We start from the raw sequence: 8635 nt of genomic DNA, 5'->3' as shown, positions 1-8635 counted from the left end.
ATCAGAGCCTCAATCAATGTCGGGTACACCGTGAAGCCATGTACAAATATGGCTGGAAATAGACTAGATTGCTGAAGATATATCAACATCCACTGATGCGGATCTTCGTATGTCATCCCGCGCTAACGAATACTCCTTTCTTTTTCCGGCCGAAGTTCGATCGACGAAATATGGACGTTATCCAAGTGCAACATTTCTTCTCGGGAAGCCATTTTCGAGGTTTTCACAAAAGGTAGTATTTTTTCACATTTTTTCAGATTTAGAATTTGATTAAAAAACTAAACCCTAAACCCCTATTTATAGCATTAGCCCCAACGACTATAAACGACTAAGGGTTTCAGAAATCTGGCGGAACTCGTCATCTCAAAGTGACGAGTTCCAAGTGACCTTTGTCCAAGCGACCGTTGCATCTGCCCGTTGACCAACGGGTAGTTTTTTTTAATTGTCGAGTTCCTCTAATTTTTTTAATTTAAAACTTACATTATTTTATAATTTTTTAAAAATATATTTTTTAATTGACTCGTTGCCTCGAGGTGACGAATCTATTAATGACATTAAAATAATGACTCGTGTGGGGCCCACTCATCGGGGTCTATTAAAAAAATAATATCCAAAGGAACTCGTCACCTCGAGATTATGAGTTCCAGCTACACTATAGCATTTATCGTATTTCCCAAAATAAAAATTGGACCGCCCTAAAACCCTAAATAAAAAATTGTATGGTCTATTGGGCCAAAAAAACCCAATATGTATTCCTATCAAATTGTAACTCACTTGGGCAACTCATTTCCGTTAGCCCAAAATCCGGAACATTATACTAAATGTTTTTAAGTATGGTATGATTTTTGTGTGAAATATGTTGAAAATTTGTGAATTGATTCACTTACATCCTTGTGGATTTTGGCTGTTGAACTTGAACGATAATGTCATACTAAAGCTTCTAAGTTTGAAAATGCTCCAACTGAGATAATCTTTTAACATTATGGCCCTAACATTTTAACTTTAAATTTTGAAGGTGAGAATAATTGAGTGATCTCAATAGTAAAAATAAATATATTTCTTTTTAGAAGATCTAAGTTCGAGCATTTGTGTCTGTAGGTGGTGAATGCATTATTAATAAATTAAAAAAAATAGGACTGAATTAATAGAATACGTAAGTAACTAGGATCAAATGTATAATTATACTAAATTTTTTAACTATCATATCATCTCATTTGTCAAGTGTTAATTGATAATGACTTAATCGACAAAAATTAAATAATTAAATAGTTTAATTGATAAAATTTAAAAAAAAAACGGATCGAAATGAAAAGAGTCAATAGTCAAATTGTCATAGGATAGTTTATCCCTATATTAATAGGTCAAGAAACCGAAACAACAGTGTTGCAATGGTCAGTTTGTTCTTCGTCATCTTCGCAAATTCGCTTTTTCCACTCTGTCTCTCGCTTCTGCAATGACCACACTTTACATGCCATTATTCAGATCATGCACCAATCTCAGATCACTGGCACAACTCCATGGCCACCTTTTCGTTACCGGGCTTCGCCATGACCCACCCCCTTCAAGCTCATTGAATCCTATGCCCAAATGGGTTCCTTTCAATCTTCAAAACCCGTTTTCAACTCCTTCCCCTACCCAGATTCATTCATGTGGGGCGTTCTACTAAAATGCTCTGTTTGGAGCAACTTATTTCAAGAATCCATTTTTCTCTATCTCACCATGATAAGGAATCGCCGAGTCCAGATCAGTAACTTCATATTTCCTTAGGTTCTCAGGGCTTGTTCTGGTTTTGGTGATCTGGGTATTGGAGAAATGATCCATGGGACCATTGTAAAAAATGGGTTCGCTAAAGATTCTGTTATCCAGTCTTCACTTCTTTCATTGTACGGTGAAATGGGATGCTTAAGTTATGCTAAGAAAATGTTTGATGAAATGACTGTAAGAGACTTGGTTTCATGGAGTTCGATTATTTTGAGTTACGTGGAGAATGGGAAGTCAAATGAAGGATTAGGGATGTTTCGTTTAATGGTTTTAGAAGGTTTTAGACCGGACTCCGTAACAATGCTTAGTGTAGCTGAGGCTTGTGGTGTCTTGGGATTTTTAATATTAGCAAGGTTGATTCATGGTTATATAGTGAGGAGGAACATTGAAACTGATGGATCAATGACCACTTCTCTTGTTGCTATGTATAGCAAATGTGGTGGCATTGCTGGTGCAGAGAGGATCTTTCTAAATGTAAAGAACTGTAGTACTTCATTGTGGACAGCGATTATTTCTAGTTATTATAGAAATTGTAGGTTTGTGGAAGCGTTGAGATCCTTTGTTTCGATGTTAAACTCTCGTGTGGAACCCAATTCAGTGACAATGATGAGTGTTTTAGGTTCTTTTGCAGGGTTGGGCTGCCTTAGAGAAGGGAAGTCGGTTCATTGTTTCATAATTAGGAAAGAAATGGATCTTGACTATGATGCTTTAGGGCCAGTTTTTATTGAACTATATATGAAATGCGGAACGTTGAATTATTCTGAAAACAGTCTTCACATTGTCGGAGGAACTTTCAGAATAATGCTTTAGGGCCAGTTTTTATTGACTACGATGCTTTAGGGCCAGTTTTTATTGAACTATATATGAAATGCGGAACGTTGAATTATTCTTTCTTAAAATATGGCTATCATTCTATATTAGTCCTTAAACTTTTGAACATTTTAATTTCATCCCAAAACTATGATATTCATTCTAAATTGGTCCCTAAACTTTTTGAACATTCTAATATTATCCCAAACTATACGTATATACTAATCACATCCCTTATTAATAAAATCTTTAGGCCAAATTATATTATTATATGTTTGAAAAAAAAACAAAATCTAGGTTAAATTATGGTTGAAAGTAATTACATATTTGGATGAATTTAGGGGTGAAATTGGAAGATTCAAAAGTTTGGAGATCAATCTAGAAAGAGGGTCATAGTTTAGGGATGAAATTAGAATGTTCAAAAGTATAAGAATTAATTTAAAATAAGAGTCATAGTTTGAAGATAAAATTAAAATATTCAAAAGTTTAAGTACCAGTTTAAAATTATGATTATAGGGACATATAATGCAATTAACTCATCTAATTTGCATGATCTAAAAAGCAACAATCGGGATTGAAAATCAAAACCTTATCAAACTCTAGGTGTTAAAAGAAATGAGTGAACCATTTGAAGCATACAAGCTTCAAGTTTTATTGATGATATTTAGTTTCACTCCGGAATTGCCTTTATTCCCATGTATTGATACTAATCTATCAGCCATCAATCCAAGCTTAGTAGACATCATAATTGACTAATTATAATTACCCAATCAATCATGCTTTTGCTCTCGATCACCATGTCGTACTTCAAGTCTTCCATCGGAATTCTTTTCAAGTGAATAAGGCATATAAGTTCCCAAAAGTTTATCCCATACGAAAAAATAGACAAGTTGTATTAGGCACCATAAAGTTGATGGTGGATGTCATTGTACGCAGAATTGTTGTTGAAGAGGTAAAAAGGGTTCCCCGGAACCTTCATCCTGCAATGATTGTCCACTAATTTAACGATGGCAACAGATATGAAAAACATGCTAGTTCGAGGCGACATGCCGGAGAGGAGTATAGCCAATGTCCTGCCCATCGTGTCGATCAACACCTCTATCGGATGCATATACTGTGCTCCGAACGAATACGGAACGACCAGCAGATGATGTGGAACATGAACGTGTCGGTACAAGAACTTGTTCCGGTGCAAGTACCAGTGCACGAAAAAAACGCCCACGTGTCGATAAACGCCATTGCTATAATCACTTGCTTAGCTAAAACAAGCAAGGTTAATGTTTCCTTGGAGACACCTCGCCCTGTTGTTCTCTTGTAGCCTGCAAACAAAACAAGAGTAGAAATAGAAAATGGTGGTTGTTTAATATTTTGTGTGGTGCGATAACTCTAGTGTGGTGGCGTTGAGTGCTAAACCGGCGTTGAGTGCTAACCCGATTTATCATGCGCAATCCAAACATGTAGATTTGGACATTCATTTTGTTCGTGACAAGCTGGCTGTAAAGCAATTACGTGTGAATTACATTCCAGTTCATCATCAACTAGCTGATGGACTTACAAAACCTTTGTCGAATGCAGCTTTTGAAGACTTTAGAGACAAGGTTTGCGTGTTGTCGTTTGAGAAGAGGTCAAAAGGAGCAGCGGGAAAATTAGGTTATACATGTGCCTTAAGCATGATTTCTTAGCGGTGAAGTTTAGGTGGTTAGATTGTTTGAGCTGTTAGCATTCTGTTAAGCCAAGTTGTTAGGGTTGTTACGTGTATATGATGATGCATGCAGCTATATAATGTGTATTATCCTCTCTTCAAAGATAGTTGTTAGGGTTCTTAGCGTTTTTAGGTGAGATAATTATTTATTGTTTTAAAAATAATTACAACTTTTAATTTTGGAAAATGAGTATTTTAATTAAATTGGATAAAATTGGATTGAGTCGCCATCAATCTTTGGGTTAGGTAGGTCGAATACCTAAAAACGTCTTTTAAAACAATTTTAAGAAAAAACATTTTTAAGATAAAAGTTGGTCTGCATTTACCAAAGATTCGATTAAAACGGGTTCAAGAGTCGTTTACACGTGGGGAAGGATTAGCACCCCCACAGCGCCCAAAATTGGTACTGTTTCGCTTACACGTTGTCGTAATAGTGGAAATCCTGAGTCAAATATCAAGTTAAAATATGATCCATTTATTAAATATTAATAATTTGCTTCAAATTAATTAATTAAAGAAACTATTTATTTGAATAATAAATCTAGCAAAAACATGAACTTAAAGGATTAAATGGTAAAAACATAAACTCAAAAGGCTAAAATAGCTAAAACAGAAATTTAAATGACATAAATAGTAAAAACAGAAACTTAAGTGACTAAAATAAAATTGTAGACACCTCATTTTTCCACCATGCTCCACTACAAGCATTATCTCCACCACCCCTAATTAAATATCATCTTTTATTATTCCCACCATGTACCCATGCTTTCCTCCACGCCAAATACCACCAATGTGCTAATGCAACCTCCACTCATCTGCAAATTAGCACCAAATCAGCACCAATTCAACCACCCACTAAAACAATAAAAAATAAAGAACCTAATCCTCCATTACTCGACAATCAGTGGAAAATACACTACACAGTAACCATAAAAGCATGGAACCCATTCGAACAGAGGAGGAGGGCTCTCGATTTTTCGATAGAAAGAACAGTAGGGGGCTTGGTCAGAAGAAAAATAGTTTGGGGGAATTTTCATTTTCTCAGAGGCTTATATATGTAACAGGGGAAAAATCACCAACACAGAAGCAATCGGGGGTTCAGTTTTTCTGTATTTTTAAGAAGAGAAAACAAAGCAATAAAAGATCAAAGTTAAAGGTATTTTTGTAGTTTTATTTGTTTATATTTTACTGTAAATTTCTAAAGAAAATAAATAAAAAAATATTCAAAAAACGATAGAAAAAATTAAGAAAAAAAACTCATCTCGGATTTAAGGCTCTCACCAACGACCAAGCTTCGTCGGAGCGTTCGAGATACATTCTTTATTATTAGGTTGCGGTTTGGAGGGGTTTGGAAGGTTTAAAAGTTTGATTTAGAGAAAATAAAGTTTTAGGGTCGATATTTTGATTGTTTCGAAGGAGAACGAACCCTCGTTGGGGTAGCATAGGGTGGTGGCCATGGTTGTTCATGGCCACCGGATGGCCACCGGTTGGATTTACATGGAAATAAAGAAACAAAAAAAAATTGAAATGGGGAAGAAGGAGAGGCTGCCGTATATTATAGAAATAATGGGGAATTAGGTTTAGTGTTATAATAGTATATATATATAGATATATGGGATCCCCAAAACTACGTAGTTTTTAGGAGTTAGTGTTTCATCCTTATGGGTGTATGGGTAAATAGCTCAAGAAAGTCTTTGTTCTTGGAGTTTTTATATATTAGTCCTTGATTAAAACTGTTATGCTTTTAACTTTTGTCCTCTATTTTTTCGCGTGCTCGTTATAGTCACCGTGAGCCATTTACTTTTGTTTATTTCAATTTTGACATGTGATTCTGAATGCTTCCATTTTAGTCCCCGTATTTTTATTATCTTATCTCAATTCCGTGTTATTTCCTTTAATATATTTTTACTTGCCCTTTTATTTTCGGTTGATTTTAATTTTGTTTAAATGCATGTTTTTTTACTTGCTTTCCTTTTTGGTTTATTTGCATTTTGGTAAATTATTGTATTTGATAATATTCATGAACATTTTAATTTTCCTTAATTTTAGTTATAGATAATGTTTTACCACTTTTTGACCAAGGCTTTTCCTTTTTATTAGCTTTCATTACCGTGTTTAATTATTTGAATTTAAGCATTTGGTGAGAATATTCTTTATTGTGTTCATATTACTTGATTCTTAATTTGATTACATTACTGCCGTAAATGTTTAAAATTTTTATATCATAAATTTTATATGCTATATTATATGTATATATTGTAGTATAGTTTACCTTATTTTGATATGTTACTTATTATATTATAAATATCTTGTAATATATATATATATACACATATATGTATGTGTATTTTGAATTTTCTAGATGTAATATAATTATTTTTTATCCTAAGTTGATATATATATTTATAAATAGATATGAAAATATAGAAAGTTTCTTATATTACTATTTATGAATTTTCAATTTATACCTATGATATATTGTTAATCCTTGCTTACTAAGCGTAATATACTATATTAAATATTTTGTATGTTATTATTTTTATGCATGCTATGTATGTAAATATGTAATTTGGGTGCACATCGGTGTAGGTTCTATTTTAATTTTTGCATGTTGTTTGCATTTTAGTTCATTTTAGTCTTAATTAATCTCGCATGGTATCCTCATAAGAATTGCTTGACTCGAATTGAAATAAATTGACTAAGGGTAATATTCGATCATTTTAAAATTATTAAGAGAAATTTCTAATACGTGACTATTAATATATTTTAATATATAACATTAAGTATTAATACTAGAACTTACATTTTAGATTTGAGCCCCTATGTTCCTTAATTTTCATAATTTGACATTTTAAGTTAGAAAAAGGCCTTGATTTACTTTTAGTTAATTAGGACAAATAAATTTTATTTGATTGCGTTGTTTTTACAAATCTAAGGCACTGTTCACTTATTAAGGAATTAATAGTATATCCTCCGCGATCGTGCTCAGGGGGTGACTACTGGTAATTTCCCAAATAAGTCGACATTTTTTTTTAAAACCACATCATGTTTTCTAAAAATGAGGCAATGTTCGGTTATTAGACAAAATAACTGATCTCCCGCATTTACGCTCGGGGGTGAATGCTATCGGTCTCAATAGACGAATACCCTTTTCAAACTCTGCATCCTTAATGATTTTTAAATTAAATAAAGATCGAACTCAAAATTTCCGATTTTAAATATAGGGTAATCAACTAGGTACCAATTTTTGGGCGTGGGGGTGCTAATCCTTCCCCACGCGTAACCGACTCCCGAACCTGATTTCTAGATTTTCGCAGACCTCAAAAACTCAGTATTTTATTAAAATAAAAATATTTTATTAAAATCACTCGGTTTTTATGGTGTTCCAATCTCACCTTAAATGATTGGTGGTGACTCCTCACCTTTCGAAACGATTTTCAAAGAGAAAACCCATCGGTAACGGTCTTTCCCCACCCGGGCGAAAAAACAGTTACGACAGCTTGGCGACTCTGCTGGGGACTTTTTTTTTATAAACAAATTGAGAGTCGAGCCACGAGTTAGTTACCCTATATTTATTATTTGGAAATTACGAGTTCGATCTTGTTTAATTTACGGTTCATTATGTTATTTCAAAAAAAAAAATTCTCTGATTAATGCTTACATTTCTGTGAAATATTTAGAATTGTTGCATATCATAGCTCTAAACCCGAGCTTAATCCCGGTTTACTTAAGTAGGGAGAAACGTCACACCTCACGAGGAGCATTGGGCTTTCTTGTGTGGGTCTGACAAAGTATCTCTGGAAAACACCCTAAGTTGCCTATCCGGATATCAGTTCCGAGGTACGCTTTTAGTGGTGTGATCCCCTGAGCTGAACCCGATTTGCAAGTCTATAATGGGCCAGAATTGGGGTCAACCTTATCAGGTTGTAAAAATAGCTTGGGAACATTTGCTAGAACCCAGCCTCATATAGAGAATTTAGTAAGTCTACCTCGTTAGAGCCATGTGGATTACCTAGGAGAACTAGAACACATGCGGTTAGGACCATAATTTCCTTTGTATGCTTTATTTTTTTAGTCTCAAGTTTAAGTAATATTTAAGATTATATATATATATATATTACTAATCATTTCAACTAACTTGATTTTTGTTGTCTTGTTTCTACTAACATTGATTTTCTTTTGTATGCTCTTATTGCATTTTTGCATATATCATTGTCATATCACGTCATTTTATAAACGGTATTGATTCCCAGATTACCTAGTTATTATAAAAAGAGCTTAAGGCAACAATGTCTTCCGATAGGACTGAGAATGCAATCAGTGTTCAGACCTGGTTCGAGTATGGTAAGACGTAGTTCAGAG

The 8635-nt window shown here is 33.9% G+C and overlaps 2 pseudogenes; one reads left to right on the top strand and one right to left on the bottom strand.

Annotated features, from left to right (window-relative positions):
* The first annotated feature begins 1453 nt into the window (after positions 1–1453).
* LOC120125018 lies at positions 1454–2571 on the top strand (annotated as a pseudogene).
* A 608-nt stretch (positions 2572–3179) lies between these two features.
* Positions 3180–4046, bottom strand: LOC120125017 (annotated as a pseudogene).
* Positions 4047–8635: the final 4589 nt, after the last annotated feature.

The sequence above is a fragment of the Hibiscus syriacus genome, unplaced genomic scaffold (assembly GCF_006381635.1).
Source record: "Hibiscus syriacus cultivar Baekdansim isolate YM2019G1 unplaced genomic scaffold, ASM638163v2 tig00110429_pilon, whole genome shotgun sequence".
Taxonomy (NCBI): domain Eukaryota; kingdom Viridiplantae; phylum Streptophyta; class Magnoliopsida; order Malvales; family Malvaceae; genus Hibiscus; species Hibiscus syriacus.
The sequence above is the reverse complement of the archived record's forward strand: the minus strand, read 5'-3'. Positions and strand labels throughout refer to the sequence as shown.